Raw genomic sequence first — 12,722 nt, forward strand, 5'->3', positions numbered from 1 at the left:
CAGCTGCTGGAGCACCTGCAGCTGCCACCCCTTGACCTGTGATCTTGGCAAGGACAACTCAGGGGGAAGCCCTGACCCGGTGTCACTGTGCCCAGAGGGTCTGGCTGTGACCCGCTAAGGTCTCCAGCCTGGGCGTCCACCTTACAGCCCGTGGCTGGGGGGTGGCCGTGCCCCTCGCCAGGGCTGGGGACCGCCCGGCAAGCTTGCCTCCCTCCTCCCACAGTCCCACGGGAGCTTCTGCTCTCGCCATTGGCTGCCTGTGATACTGAGTGAGTTACTCACCCCGCCCGCACCCCAGCTTCCTCAGCTCCAAAATCAGGACAGTGCGCTCATCTGTCTTACGGGGCAGAACTGATGACTAAGTGAACCGGTGCCTATAAAACACTGAGAGCAGCGCCAGAGCCCCGGTGATGCTCCGTCAGGGCCGCTCTGCCGCCGCCTCCCCTCCTGCTGGAGCTCGCCGGCTCCTCCAGGCCACGCCCGCCCTCCCGCCGCCCGGGGAGAGGAGCGGGCCGCAGACCCACCCACGCAGGGGGCCCCGAGCTGAACTGCTTGCCCCCGGATCCGTGTGTTGAGGTCCTAACTGCAGGTTGTTCAGAATGCAGCTTCAGTTGTACGTTTTCTGTTAGGTGGCGTGTAGTGGCCCCACGGGCCATGCTAGCGTCTGGCGCACAGTGACTCAGTTGCACACGCAGATCCTTTTCCGTACTCTTCATCTTCAGCAGGTTATTACAGGACGCTGAGCACCGTCTCTCGTGCTGACCAGTAGGACCTTGCTGTTTACCCAGTTTGAACTGTGAATAGACTTGTTGTCGACGTCATTACCTAAGTTAATACGAGGTCAGATGGAGCTGAGGGCTAACCCAGCATGACTGGGGAAGGGGAACCTGGACCCAGAGACTCACACACAGGGAGGTGCGTGTGAAGATGGAGGCAGGGTACCAGCGACTGCCAGGAAGCCGCCAGAAGCCGGGAGAGGGCACGGACCGTACTTCTCCCTCACAGGCTCAGAAGGAACCAACCCTGTGGACACCTGGATCCCGGACGTCCAGCCTCCAGCCGGGGAGAGAGCACACTCCTGCTGTGTAAGCCCCTCCGCCCGCGGTCCTTTGTCACAGCAGCCCTGACGGCATCTCACACACACGCGTGCACACACACACACACTCATACACTCTCGTTCTAATTTCAGTGATACCTGAGATGTACTGAATAAATATTGGTTTTCATTACCATTGCTGCTCCCAAGCCTGCCTTTCTGTGGGCTTTGGCTGTGTGGTCGTGGAACTTAGATGGAGCCCCGCCTGCGTCTGCACCTGCTGAGTTCTAAGCATCCTCACTGGCTGCGTCCACTCGGAGCATGTTTACTGCCCGTCCGCCTTGTGCTCAGCCCAGGACCGAGTGCCTGGGGTCGACACAGAGCCAGCCCAAGCTGCCCGGTGCTCCGGGCCAGCTGCAAGCTGGACTCCAGGTCCCCGTCGAACAAATCTCTCCTGCCTTCCCCTCCCGCCGCCCGCGCACCTCCAGCCCATCCTTAGTGGGGTCTCCCTGAGCTCGTCTCACGGTCACCTCTCCTGCCGGACTGCCAGTCTCAGGACCGCAGCCTCTGGGCCTCTCAGACCAGTGCTCCCTCCACTGGGCCTCATGCAGGGGCACAGACCTGGCCGGTCCCCCCGCCGGGCTTCCCGCCGGCAGCCGCCGGCCCGGATGAACGGGCGCTCGGTCTGGGGCGTGATCCCGAAGACCTGCTGCTCACACAGGTGGCCGGCAGGCGCGGCGCTCGGTGGCCGTTTGCTGCATTTAATGGAATCGGATTTCCAAGGAGCTGAACGTTTCCTCCGTGAAACACCCAACGCGCCCCGAGCGCGTCAGCGATGCACAGCAGCCGTCTCTCCGAGTCTGCGGCCAAAGGCAGGCTCGGGCTGTCACGAAGCCAAGGTGGGAGCGAGTCTTTCCTGAGAAGCAATTTGGATGTTGTCATGAGCGTAGCGCGCTGGGGGAGGATCCTGTTTAACATCAAGGGTGGAAGCCCCTCCGCTGCTCTTGGCAAAGCCACGGTCCTCAGGGTTCTCTGGGCAAATCTCAGGACACCAAGGCTGAGACAGCGATGCCCTGACCGCTGGACACAAGCCCTGAGGTAACCGTTTCCCTGAAGGTGCTTCCCGCCTGGCTGGGAACACGTGCTGGGCGGGGCGCTCGTGCGGTGGCGCCAGGGGTGAAGCGGTTGTGCCTCTGTCAGGTTCACCTCTGCCCTCGGCCCTGGGGTCAGCGTCCCTCCTACAGGTGCTGGTCTCCACGTGTAAACAGTAGAGCAGCTCGCGGTCCACGCTGACTCCCGTGTCCTGGACGTCTCCCGTGTGTCTGAAAGAGGAGGGTCTCCAGATAAAATGGAGTCTACCTGGTTAAATCTGAATTTCAGAAAAGCAACAGATACTTTCCTGGCACAAGCACTGCCCGCGTACTGTCCTCCCTTGGCCGGCTCTGGGCACCCTGAGAGGCGCGATGCGCTGTGTCAGTGAGAGCGCTGTCTCTGGTCCACCGCGCTGGGCGAACGGTGGGACAGTTACTGAGCCCTTCTCCGTCCATCGGGCTGGCTTGTCCCCACCAGCCCTTTAAACTTGCAAAAGTGACAACTTCTGTAAGCCACCGGCAGCGCTATTGTGAGAGTTAGCTGGGGTGCGAGGAGGGTGCAAATGCCTACGCAACACGCTAGTTCCTGTGTGTTTCATGTGTCTTCCCAGCCTCCCTCCCTCCGCCCCCTTCCTCCCACCCAGCTGCCCACCCGTTATTCATTATTGGCTTCCAGCTAAGTGACAGGCACTGCTGCAGGTGCCGAATGGATTCAGGTCCTCGTGTGAAAGTCCTGTGATAATTCTGTAATGACAGCAAAAATAATGAGAAATGACGCTCGCACGGCTGTTGGTGGCTGGCCCATTCTCTCTACTGGCTGGTGACGACTCCCAGGTGTCCCTTCTCCAGAGGATTTCCTTCCCAGCAGGAGAACAGGGGGACCCTCACCTTTCCACCCTGTTCCTTCGTGTGAACCTCTGCCAAAGCCTGGGAGACACGGGTTATGAAGTGCCAGACCCTGACCTCAAGGCGGGGCGGACTCGAGTTCAGCTGCTGTGCAGCGCTGACCTCTGGGGCCACGCTGCTGGTCAGCTGTTTGCCGAGCATCGTCCTGACCCCCAGCCCCACCCTGCCCCTTCCAGCCCCGTCCCGCCCCCACCAGCTCCATCCTGTGCCCTGAGCCCCCTCCTGCCTCCCTCGGTCCTGTCCCTGCTCCTGCTAAGCCCCGTCCTGACCCCCAGCCCCACTCCGCCCCTTCCCGCCCCATCCTGCCCCCCACCCTCCCTCAAGAAAAACCCCTCCACTCAACAAAGCCTAGAAGGAGAAGTGCCAGGCTCTGCTTCTGTGAAACAGCACCTAAAACCACTTCTCATTTTCTGGATTCTCAAAGCATCATGTCTTCCTTATCCTGTTTGCAGTCAAGAAGTATTTAAACTTGTTTGGATGAATATTGCAGAAAAGTAGAAACCTTACAGGAAATCTGTCCTTTCTTTTTATGGATGAGGGAAAGAAGTAAATTTCAACAAATAATAACAAAAAAGTTGTTCATCATTTTAATAAAAAAATTTCGGTCAGGTCCTGAATTGAAGTTGGTGGGTGAGACTCTGTACGGTAAAACAATAGGCATTTAACTGATCCCTCATTAAACGTTTTAAAGTTCAAAAAAAAAAAAAAAAAAAAAAGCAGTGGACAAGAGAGATGCATCGCTCTCCAGTTACGTGAGTAAGGGACCTGGACTCGAGCAGTCACAGTGTCTGCGGGTCAGCTGAGGCCGGAACAGGAGCCGAGGGGACCTCTCTTTCTCGGCACCTTCCTCAGCCCCGCGGGGCTTCATCCAGGAATCCATTTAATTTGCAGCCCGTGCTCCTCCTCTAAGGAATGTTTCACCACCAGTCACCCAGCCCTGGGTGGCTTCAGAGCTAGACAATGGGCCCCAGGGACAGGATCCATTGAAATACAGGCTTTACTCAGCTAATGTGTTTGAGACATAAATTGTTCTTATCTCCAGCCATTCTCTAAAAGGCTAAGAAAAAAATCTGCATTTGTCTGCAGGACAAAGGGTGAGAGCTCAGAGCCCGCAGTGGATGTGGAGAGAGAAAGAACACCTGCCCGACCACCAGTCCCGCAGGAGAATGAGGGATGCACGCCGCCCTGCGGGGGAAGCCCAGCCTCCTGCCCCGGGGGCCTGCAGGGAAGTTGAGGAGTGAAGTCCCAGCCAGAGTCCAGCTGGTGAAGCAGTGGGGGCCTCCCACGGGCAGGCCTGGGATGTGTGCAGCAGGGTCACCGCTCAGCTGGGGGCCGGAGTCACCGTTCGGCTGGGGGCCTGGGTCAGGACACTTCACTCCCTGACCCCCACCCCACCTGTTTCCTCTTCTAAATTTGCTTTCCATCTGTGGTTAATCAAATTTCTATTAATTATATTAAAATAAAAGACAGCTCCCCAGTGTCTCTCGCCACATTTCAAGTGTCCATCATCAAGTGAATAAACAAAACCAGATTTAGTGAAGAGTGACTATCCCACAGGACCGTGGCTGGTGTGGGTGAGGGAGGGGACTGTCCCCGTGGCGGGTGGAAGGACTCTCGCAGGAGGGGACACCCTGATCGTCGGGTCTGCAAGGGTGCTCATCTTTCATAAGGGGACACAGACAAGTCTAGAAAGAGCTGGTGTGTGTGGAAGGGCGGTGTGGTCTGGTCACAGTGCAGGGAAGGTTTTGTCAAGAGGCCAGCCTAGTCCCAAGGGGGAGCACACGCTGGCTGGGCTGAGGGTGGCCAGAGTTCAGGGCCTAGGAGGGGAAAGTCTTAACCAACATTTGGGTAAAAAGTGTCCTGTTCCAGGGGCTCGCTGGGAACTAGGCTGTCAGTGAATCCTGAAGGCTCAGAATGGGAGCTGGGAGGGCCCGTGCCTGGCCCTGCCCTGGGAGAAGAACCACGGGGCGTCCGGGAGTCTCGTCCAAGTCACCGGGGGAGGGCAGCTTTTGGAGTAAGCTGTTTCCCAGAACACGAGAGTGTGGGGATCTCTTAACCTCTCCCTTCCTCCAGGGGCACAGGACTCAGGGGAAAGGCGGCCGCCGGCGTCTGCTGTGATGGAGGCGGAGGGGAGAGAAGGCCCCGGCTGCTGTGGGAGCTTCTCTGGGCAGCGCTGTCCTGTAAACATAAACAGCCACCTCTCCCTTTCAGATTTGCCATGAGACAGGACGCCCAGAGGATTCCCGGCCCAGGGCCGACGCCCAGCCAGCCCAGAGACGCTGTTTCCTGTCTCACCAGCTGCGGTTAGCAGCGGAGCTCTTCCAGCCTGTGTCAAGTTTCCTGGACCCCTGCCAGGGCGCCAGACGCCACTGCAGAGCAGCCTCCCGGGCTGGGGTCCTCCTCCCTCGTCGCTGGCTGGGAATGACTAGTGTCCACAAACCTGCGGTCCCCCAGCGTTTCCTTTCTTTCCTGCTCCGTCGGTCACGTGGTGTGTGGATTCTGTCCTGGAGGCCACCGTCCCCCCAGCAGCCTCTGCAGGTCCAGGCTCCAGGCGAGCCTCCACCACCATCACTGGGACTGAGCTCTTGAACTGGGAGCTCCACTGGTGGCACCTTGGGCTCTCCCAGACACTGTGGTGAGACTTTGACCAGACTGCAGCCTGGCTCCCACCTGTGCCAGGCTATATCCTCACAGCTTGTTACCAAGTCCAAGCTGGTACTGACGGCTTGCTGCACGGCAGGTCGTTAAATTTAGGGGTGAATTGTCAGGGCAAGAAATAGCGACTTTATTTGGAAAGAAGATGGTGGACTAGTGTCCCAAAGATCCATCTTGCTTGATGGTTAGAATTCAGGCTTCTTTCGTACTGAAAGAGGAGGGGGTGAAGTCAAACATTTCCTGGTCTGTCATGACTCCAGAGGGGAGGTGTGAATTTCTGCCTTCCCGCCCTCATTGCCAGGTGGGCCTGGTCGGATATTTCCTGTGAGCTAAACGAGGGTGTTTCAGCTTAATGCTCATTATCTGGGAGGCAGAGCTCCCAGAGACAGGCCATTACGTATAACTTAAGCTTTTGGGTAACATCCCTTTAGTCATTAACTTGTAGGAAAAGCAATAGATACAAAGGATAAAGCAAATGAAACAGACCCAGCATGGAGGCAGCTTTGTTCCTCCCTGTTGCGAGGTGAGCCCAGCCCCCGCGCCGAGTCTCCGCTCGAGCCCACACGCAGCCGCCAAAGCCCAGGCTGTGCGCGGTCTCCGCCCCCGCGCCAGCCCTCCCACCCTCGCAATCCTCCGCGGCTGCCCTCTGCAACGTCACGCTCTCCACGCAGCCCCCACTCCCCTTAGTTTCCCCTTTGCACATTCCCGTGGCCCGTTTCAGCCCCGCTGTGCCCTCTCTGCAAGCCCAGCCACTGCTGTCTCGGCTGGAGTCCAGCGCAGCTGACACTGGGGGCTCTCCTGCTGCAGTGGCTTCAGTTACCGCCGCCTTCCGCAAGTGTCCGCTGCCGCTTCTCGTTGGCAGCTGCAGAGTCGCTCCCGCACCGACCCTCCGGGGCTCCGGCCGCCACTCCCCAGGCGGCCCGCCCCGTGTCGGCCTCGCACCATCCTGCCCCAGCGCCGCCAGCGTGAAGCCATGCTGCCGCTTTGTGACTCAGCCCCGTGCCCCGCGCCCCGCGCTTCCGCATGGCGGTTGGGGGGGGGGGGGCGGCGTGTGCTGTGGCTCCGGGAGGAGCAAGGACGGGTTTCGGCCCGAGGGACAGTGAGGACCTCACACATTCAGCGTCCTTCTGCCCCTGCTCCGGTGCCCTTAGGGTGAGGGGCAGCCTGAGAGGCACCGAGGGGGCCTGCTCTCGGGGTGCACGTTTCCTAGAGCAGCAGTCCCGTCGTGAGCCGAGCTCGCCTTGCGCCGTCGGTTGGCCGGCTGGTCATCCAGCCCGACGGCTCGGCGGGGGCGGCGCCGGCTTCGGAGCCACGAGGGAGGGATGCCCCGCCCCCACAGGGCGCCGCCCACTGCAGCTCCTACCGCCTACCTGCCAGCCAACCAGGCCCCTTCCGGGGCAGCGCGGCCCCGCCCTGGGGGCGGGGCGTCAGCGCATTACATAAGCCCCCCTGCTCCCGCTCCGCTCCTGATCCCGCTCCGCTCCAGCTCCCGCTCCCGCGCGGCATCCGGGGCACCTTCCTTTGCTCTCCAGGGCTTCCTGACGCGGTGTTGGAGGCAGGTGTCAAACAGTTGTGATCTTCCCATTGTTTCCCTAATTTCATCGCAGAAAATGACTGATGGGGAGAAAGACACAATGCAGAGACTAATTTACAGCTAATTCTTCAAAATAGTCATGATTGGCTAAGCTAGCAGTGGTGGATGTGTTTTATTTCATTTCCAAATGTGCAGTTAAGCTAAGAGCAGCAGTTGGTGGGCTCCTTCTCCAGAGCTCTGATTTGATCAACGACGTGTCGGGACACAGGGCGGTGACGTTAGAAAAGCCAGCCGGCAGGGAAGGCTCTGCGCCTGGTCAGCTGGTGGGAGGGGCTGGGAGCGCTGGTGCCGCCTCTAGGTCCCCTGCCGTGCTGCGTGGGGCCCCCCCAGAACGCTCGGGCGCTGGTGCGATTCTGGTGACGGGAGGCGCAGGGCGCTGGGCAGAAAGAGGGAAGCATTCTGCAGTGTCCTCTTAACGCTCGGGTGGTCACTGGGCTTGCCTGCTTAGGGGACCCTCACTGCAGGTCACACACCTGTCCTCATGGTGCAGGTACCAACAGACCAGGTAGATATTGAGATAAACAAACAAATGTTATTTTATTGCTCTTTAACTATTTAAAGCAGACAAATAGGGTGCTGATAGAATAACAGTAGGGAGTTAAGGAGAGAGAGCCATTGTTCAGAGAAGACCTCTTTGGGAAGAGGCCTTGGGGCTGCTAACCAGAAGGGTCCGCCATGGTTGGTTTTGTGTCACCTTGGCTGGGCTGTGGTACCCGGTTATTCAATCTAATCCTGATCTGTTGTCACCGTGAAGGCCCTTTGTAGACGCAGCTAACACCTACCACCTCAGTTCGTTTTAAGTAAAGCAGATGGCCTTTTCATGTGGGTGGGCCATCTGCCCAGCTGAGGGTTCTCAGCGCACAAGGGCTGCGGGAGCCCTGGGAGGTCTGCGCGGTGGCGTTGGCGCAGGGAGTGACTTCTGAGCTGTCAAAGGAAAAGAAAAGCAGCGTTAGACACGTGTGAAGGGTGGCGAGACAGATTTTATTGAAACCACTGCAGCAGGAGAGAGACTCCAGTTTCGACGGCACTGGACTCCAGCTAAGAGGTGACTGGAGTTTTTAAAGGGAGAACAGAGAGAGAATGAAATGGGGCTACAGGAAAGTGAGAAGGGGGAACAAAAAAGAATGGCGGTGCTGTGTGCGGTGTCAGTGTCTCCTGAGAGCTCCAGCCTGCCGGTCTAACCCGCGGGCTTTGGACTTCCCAGTCCCCACAGTCCTGTGATCCAATCCCCTGCAATAAACCTCTTTCATTTCTTTTTATTTCTGCTTCTATCATATCTACTTTATTTATTTTACTTTTACTTTATTATATAATAAACATGCAAAATGTCCTACTTGCTCTGTGTCTCTGTTGAACAGTGCTGGATGGTAACACAAGGTCCCGAACCGTGTGTCCTCTGTCTCACGTTACACAGGCACCATTTTTGTGGAACTCATTTTCACGTAGCTTCAGCTATGCACATATGCTAAAAACACCCAAATTTCTGCCTGCACCCTGCCCCTCTCTCCTGACACCACAGTCACAAAACCCAACAGCCAGCTGGACGTGACGACCCAGATGGCCCCAGGTGTCTCAGCCTTATCAGGTCCGCCAAGAAACCCGCTAACCTGCTTCCACTCTAAGTTTCTTCCACTTTCTTTGTTTTTTAAATACTTGACTAGTCTTTAGTTATAATGTAACATAGACAAACAGGAAAGCGCAGAAGTCGTAAGTGTACTCTCTGTGGGGTTTAATGAATTTTCACCAAGCAAACACACTCATGAAATCACCACCCAGATCGAGACTTACACGTCGCCACGGCCCCGACACCCCCGTGCCCTTCCCTAGCCTAGACCGCCTTCCTCCTGGCAAAGGTAGTCTCACTCTGACTGCTCACACCTGGGTTAGTTCCACCTGCTTTGACTCTTACAGACGCGGAATCGTAGAGTCTGTACTGTTCTGTGCCTGTTCCTTTCACTCCGTATCCTGTGTGTGGGACTCTTCCATGAAGTTTTGTTGATTAATGATTTATTCACCTCTATTAGTGTACAGTCTCCACTGTGTGATTATACCACAACTTGTTAAAGCATTTTACCGTTGAGGGACACTGGGGCTGTTTCCACAGAGGGGCGATCTTGTATGGCGCTGCGTGATTATCTACACGACGTTGGTGACCGCGTGCACGCAGCTCGACGAATGAAATTGCTGGAGCCCGCCTTTTGTGTGTGTTTATCTTGAGCAGATCCTGTCCAGCGGTTTCCCAAACTAGCTGCAAAATGCAAAGCTCTTGCCCCCAGAGTGTGAGTGTTCCAGTTGCTCCTCACCCCTGGCAACACTTGGTGTTGTCAGATGGTTTCCATTTTATCCTTCCAGGACATATGTAACAGTATTTCATTGTGGTTTTTATTTTATTTTCTTGTTTAATATGAGGGTGAACACTGTTCCCCAGACTGGGGGCCTTTAGGGTGTCTTCTTTTGCAAACTGACTGTTCATACCGCTTGCCAATACTTTCTTGAGACTTTGGTTTGTTTTTCCCTGCTGATTTTGAAGTCCTTTGTTACAAGTATCGTGAATATCTTCTCTCGTTCAGCAGTTTTTCAATTTCCTCTTTTTGGTGTCTTTTAATGAAAACAATTTCCTAATTTTAGCGTAGAACTTTATCACTGTTTTCTTACTCAGTAAGGGCATTTTGTGTCCTGCTTGAGAGATCGTTGCCAACTAAGATCGCTCAGGAATTCTCCTGTGTTATCCTTCTTTCACATCAAGATTGATAACATCTCTGGAAATGAATTTTATGTGTGACGGGAACAGGACAAGATTTATTTTTTCCATATGCATCTCCAATTGACTCAGCATCATTTACTAAAAAGACATTTCCCACTGCCCTGAAGCACTGTTATTGTAAATCATCTGTCTACAAAGTGTACACAGCCTCTGGGCTCTTCCACTGGTCTCCTTGCCTGTCCTTCATTGCAACGCTGTCTTAATCACTGCAGCTTTACAATAAATCTTGATTCCTGCTAGTGTGATTCCTCCAACTGCATTCTTTTTTAAGATTGTCATAGCCGTTCTTGGTCCTTTGCACTTTCATATGAATTTCTAGAACCAGTTCAGAATGATTTTTAGAATAACTATTTAAAAAAATAACTGGCTAAGATTTTGTCTGGGATTACATAAAATCTACCGATCAACTTGCAAACAATTGATATTTAACTATTATATATTCCAATCCATTATTTTGTTTAATTTCTCCAAAGAATATTTTGTAGTTTTCTGTATAGAGATCTTTGCATATATTTAGTTATTCCTAGGACTTCAGATTTTTCAAGTCATGATTAATGATGTCCTTTTAAACTCAGTTTTGTCTTTTATTTGCTTTTGGTATACAGAGGTACAACTGAGCTGTATATATTGACCTTGTCCCGAGAAACCTTGTTACATTTACCTATTAATTATCCTAGTTTTTCTATAAATAGCTTACATTCTCTATGAAATCTTATAATCTGATAATTATAACATTTATTGTTTTTACCCAGCAGCACAACTGTAATACTTTTTCCTGCCTTATTCCACTGGCTAGGACTTCCAGGCCATTTCTAAGGAAGTGAGAGCTTGTCTGTTCCCAACACCTATCAGGCAAGGTACCAGTGAAGCCCCGTCGTCAGCTCCGATCCTCACTGTGGGCATTTCTTACTTAGATAATTCTTACCAGATTAAGAAAGCACCCTTCTGTACCAAGGTTGCTAAGGGAGTTTTTGTTTGCTTGTTTTTTTACCATGAATCAGTGCTGAATGTCATCAGATTTGTGTGTGTGTGTGTGTGTGTGTGTGTGTTTATTGAGATGATCATAGAATTTCTCTTCTTTATTTGGTGATAACGGTGAGTTGAAATGGCTGACTTCCCAGGGTTCCCTCCGCACGCCTGCACGCCGGGCACTCCTGCAGTACACCCGGCTCGATGGCAGTGTGCTGTCTGTTTCATGCCTCACGGATCTGATTTTCTAATACCGACCCTGGGGATTTTTGCCTCTATATGTAACAGAGACATTCATCTTTGCATTAGTTTTCTTATTGCCACTGTAATAAATTTCCACAAACTTACTGGATTAAAAGACACAGATTTATTGTCTTTCAGTTCTGGAGCTCAGAAGTTTAAAATCAAGATGTCAGCAGAGCTGGTTCTTTCTTGATGCTTCAGAAGAGAACCAATTTCCTTTTTTTTTTTTTTTTTTTTAGCTTCTAGATGCCACCTGCGTTCTTTGGCTCCTAGCCTCTCCCTCCCATCATCCCAGTTTCTTGGTTCAGTCATCACATCTCCTCCCAACTCTGACCTTCCTTTCTTCCCTACAGAGGGCACCTGTGATTGCATTAGGGTCACCAGGACAGTCCAGGACAATCTCCACATCTCAGGTGCTTAATTTAATCACATCTGCAAAGTCCCTTTTACAGATATGGTAGCATTTTCAGAGGTTCAGGGATTAAGTCGTGGATATTTTCGGTGGTGAAGTGGGACATGAGTCAGCCCACCACAGTTCCTAAACAATATTTATTTGTAAAGTACACATATGGTTTTTGTTATCGAGATGGTACTGACCTTACCCAGACAGTTGGGAAATGTTTCTCTCTATCTGTTCTCTGGAACAATATCCGGTATGTAAGAGTTTTGTATATTTTCTTATTATGTAAATGTTCAGACGAATGTAAAGGCACACAGGCTCAGAGGACATTTGGGGGTTAATGGAGAACTTTCAATTATATATTTAATTATCACTCTAGTATTTAATAAATAGGGAGGTTTTCGATATTCCTATGTCTTCCTGAGTCCGTTTTAATCAATTGTGGTTTTAATATTTAAAATTTCGCCTTTCCTCCCTCCTCACCCCTTGGACCTTACTCAGTATTTCCAGGTGTTTATCTAATGGATTATTCTTCCTAATGAAACCAGCATTTGCTGTTGTTAATTTATCTCGTTATAATAATTTGCCTTTTTCTTTAATTTTTCATTTTATCTTCATTTTGTACATAACTGTCATTTTAAATTTAACTTACTATTCTTTTCCCCAGCTACTTGAGAAGGATATTTAGATTAATTTTGAGCCTCTAATCTTTTTGATTATTAAGTCCACGTGCTTCCCTCTAAGCACAGCTACATTCCTCGCATTTCTCACTGGAGTTTTATAATCACATAGGACAAAACATTTTCTAATTTCCTTTGTGAATTGTTTTCTGTGATCCATAATTTATTTAGAAACGTGTTACTTGTCTTTCAGATATTTGGAAAGTATCTACTTCCTTTTATTAAATTATTGATTTCTAGCCCAGCTCTACTGTGGTCAGAGAATATACCATGGATAATTTCAGTCATTTCTTGAGACTTGGTTTATGGTTCAACATAAGGGTAATTTTGGTAAATGAGCCGTGTGCACATTAAAAAAATGAATAATTTACATTTGATGGATAC

Source organism: Camelus ferus, chromosome 12, assembly GCF_009834535.1.
Source record: "Camelus ferus isolate YT-003-E chromosome 12, BCGSAC_Cfer_1.0, whole genome shotgun sequence".
In the NCBI taxonomy this organism is placed as follows: domain Eukaryota; kingdom Metazoa; phylum Chordata; class Mammalia; order Artiodactyla; family Camelidae; genus Camelus; species Camelus ferus.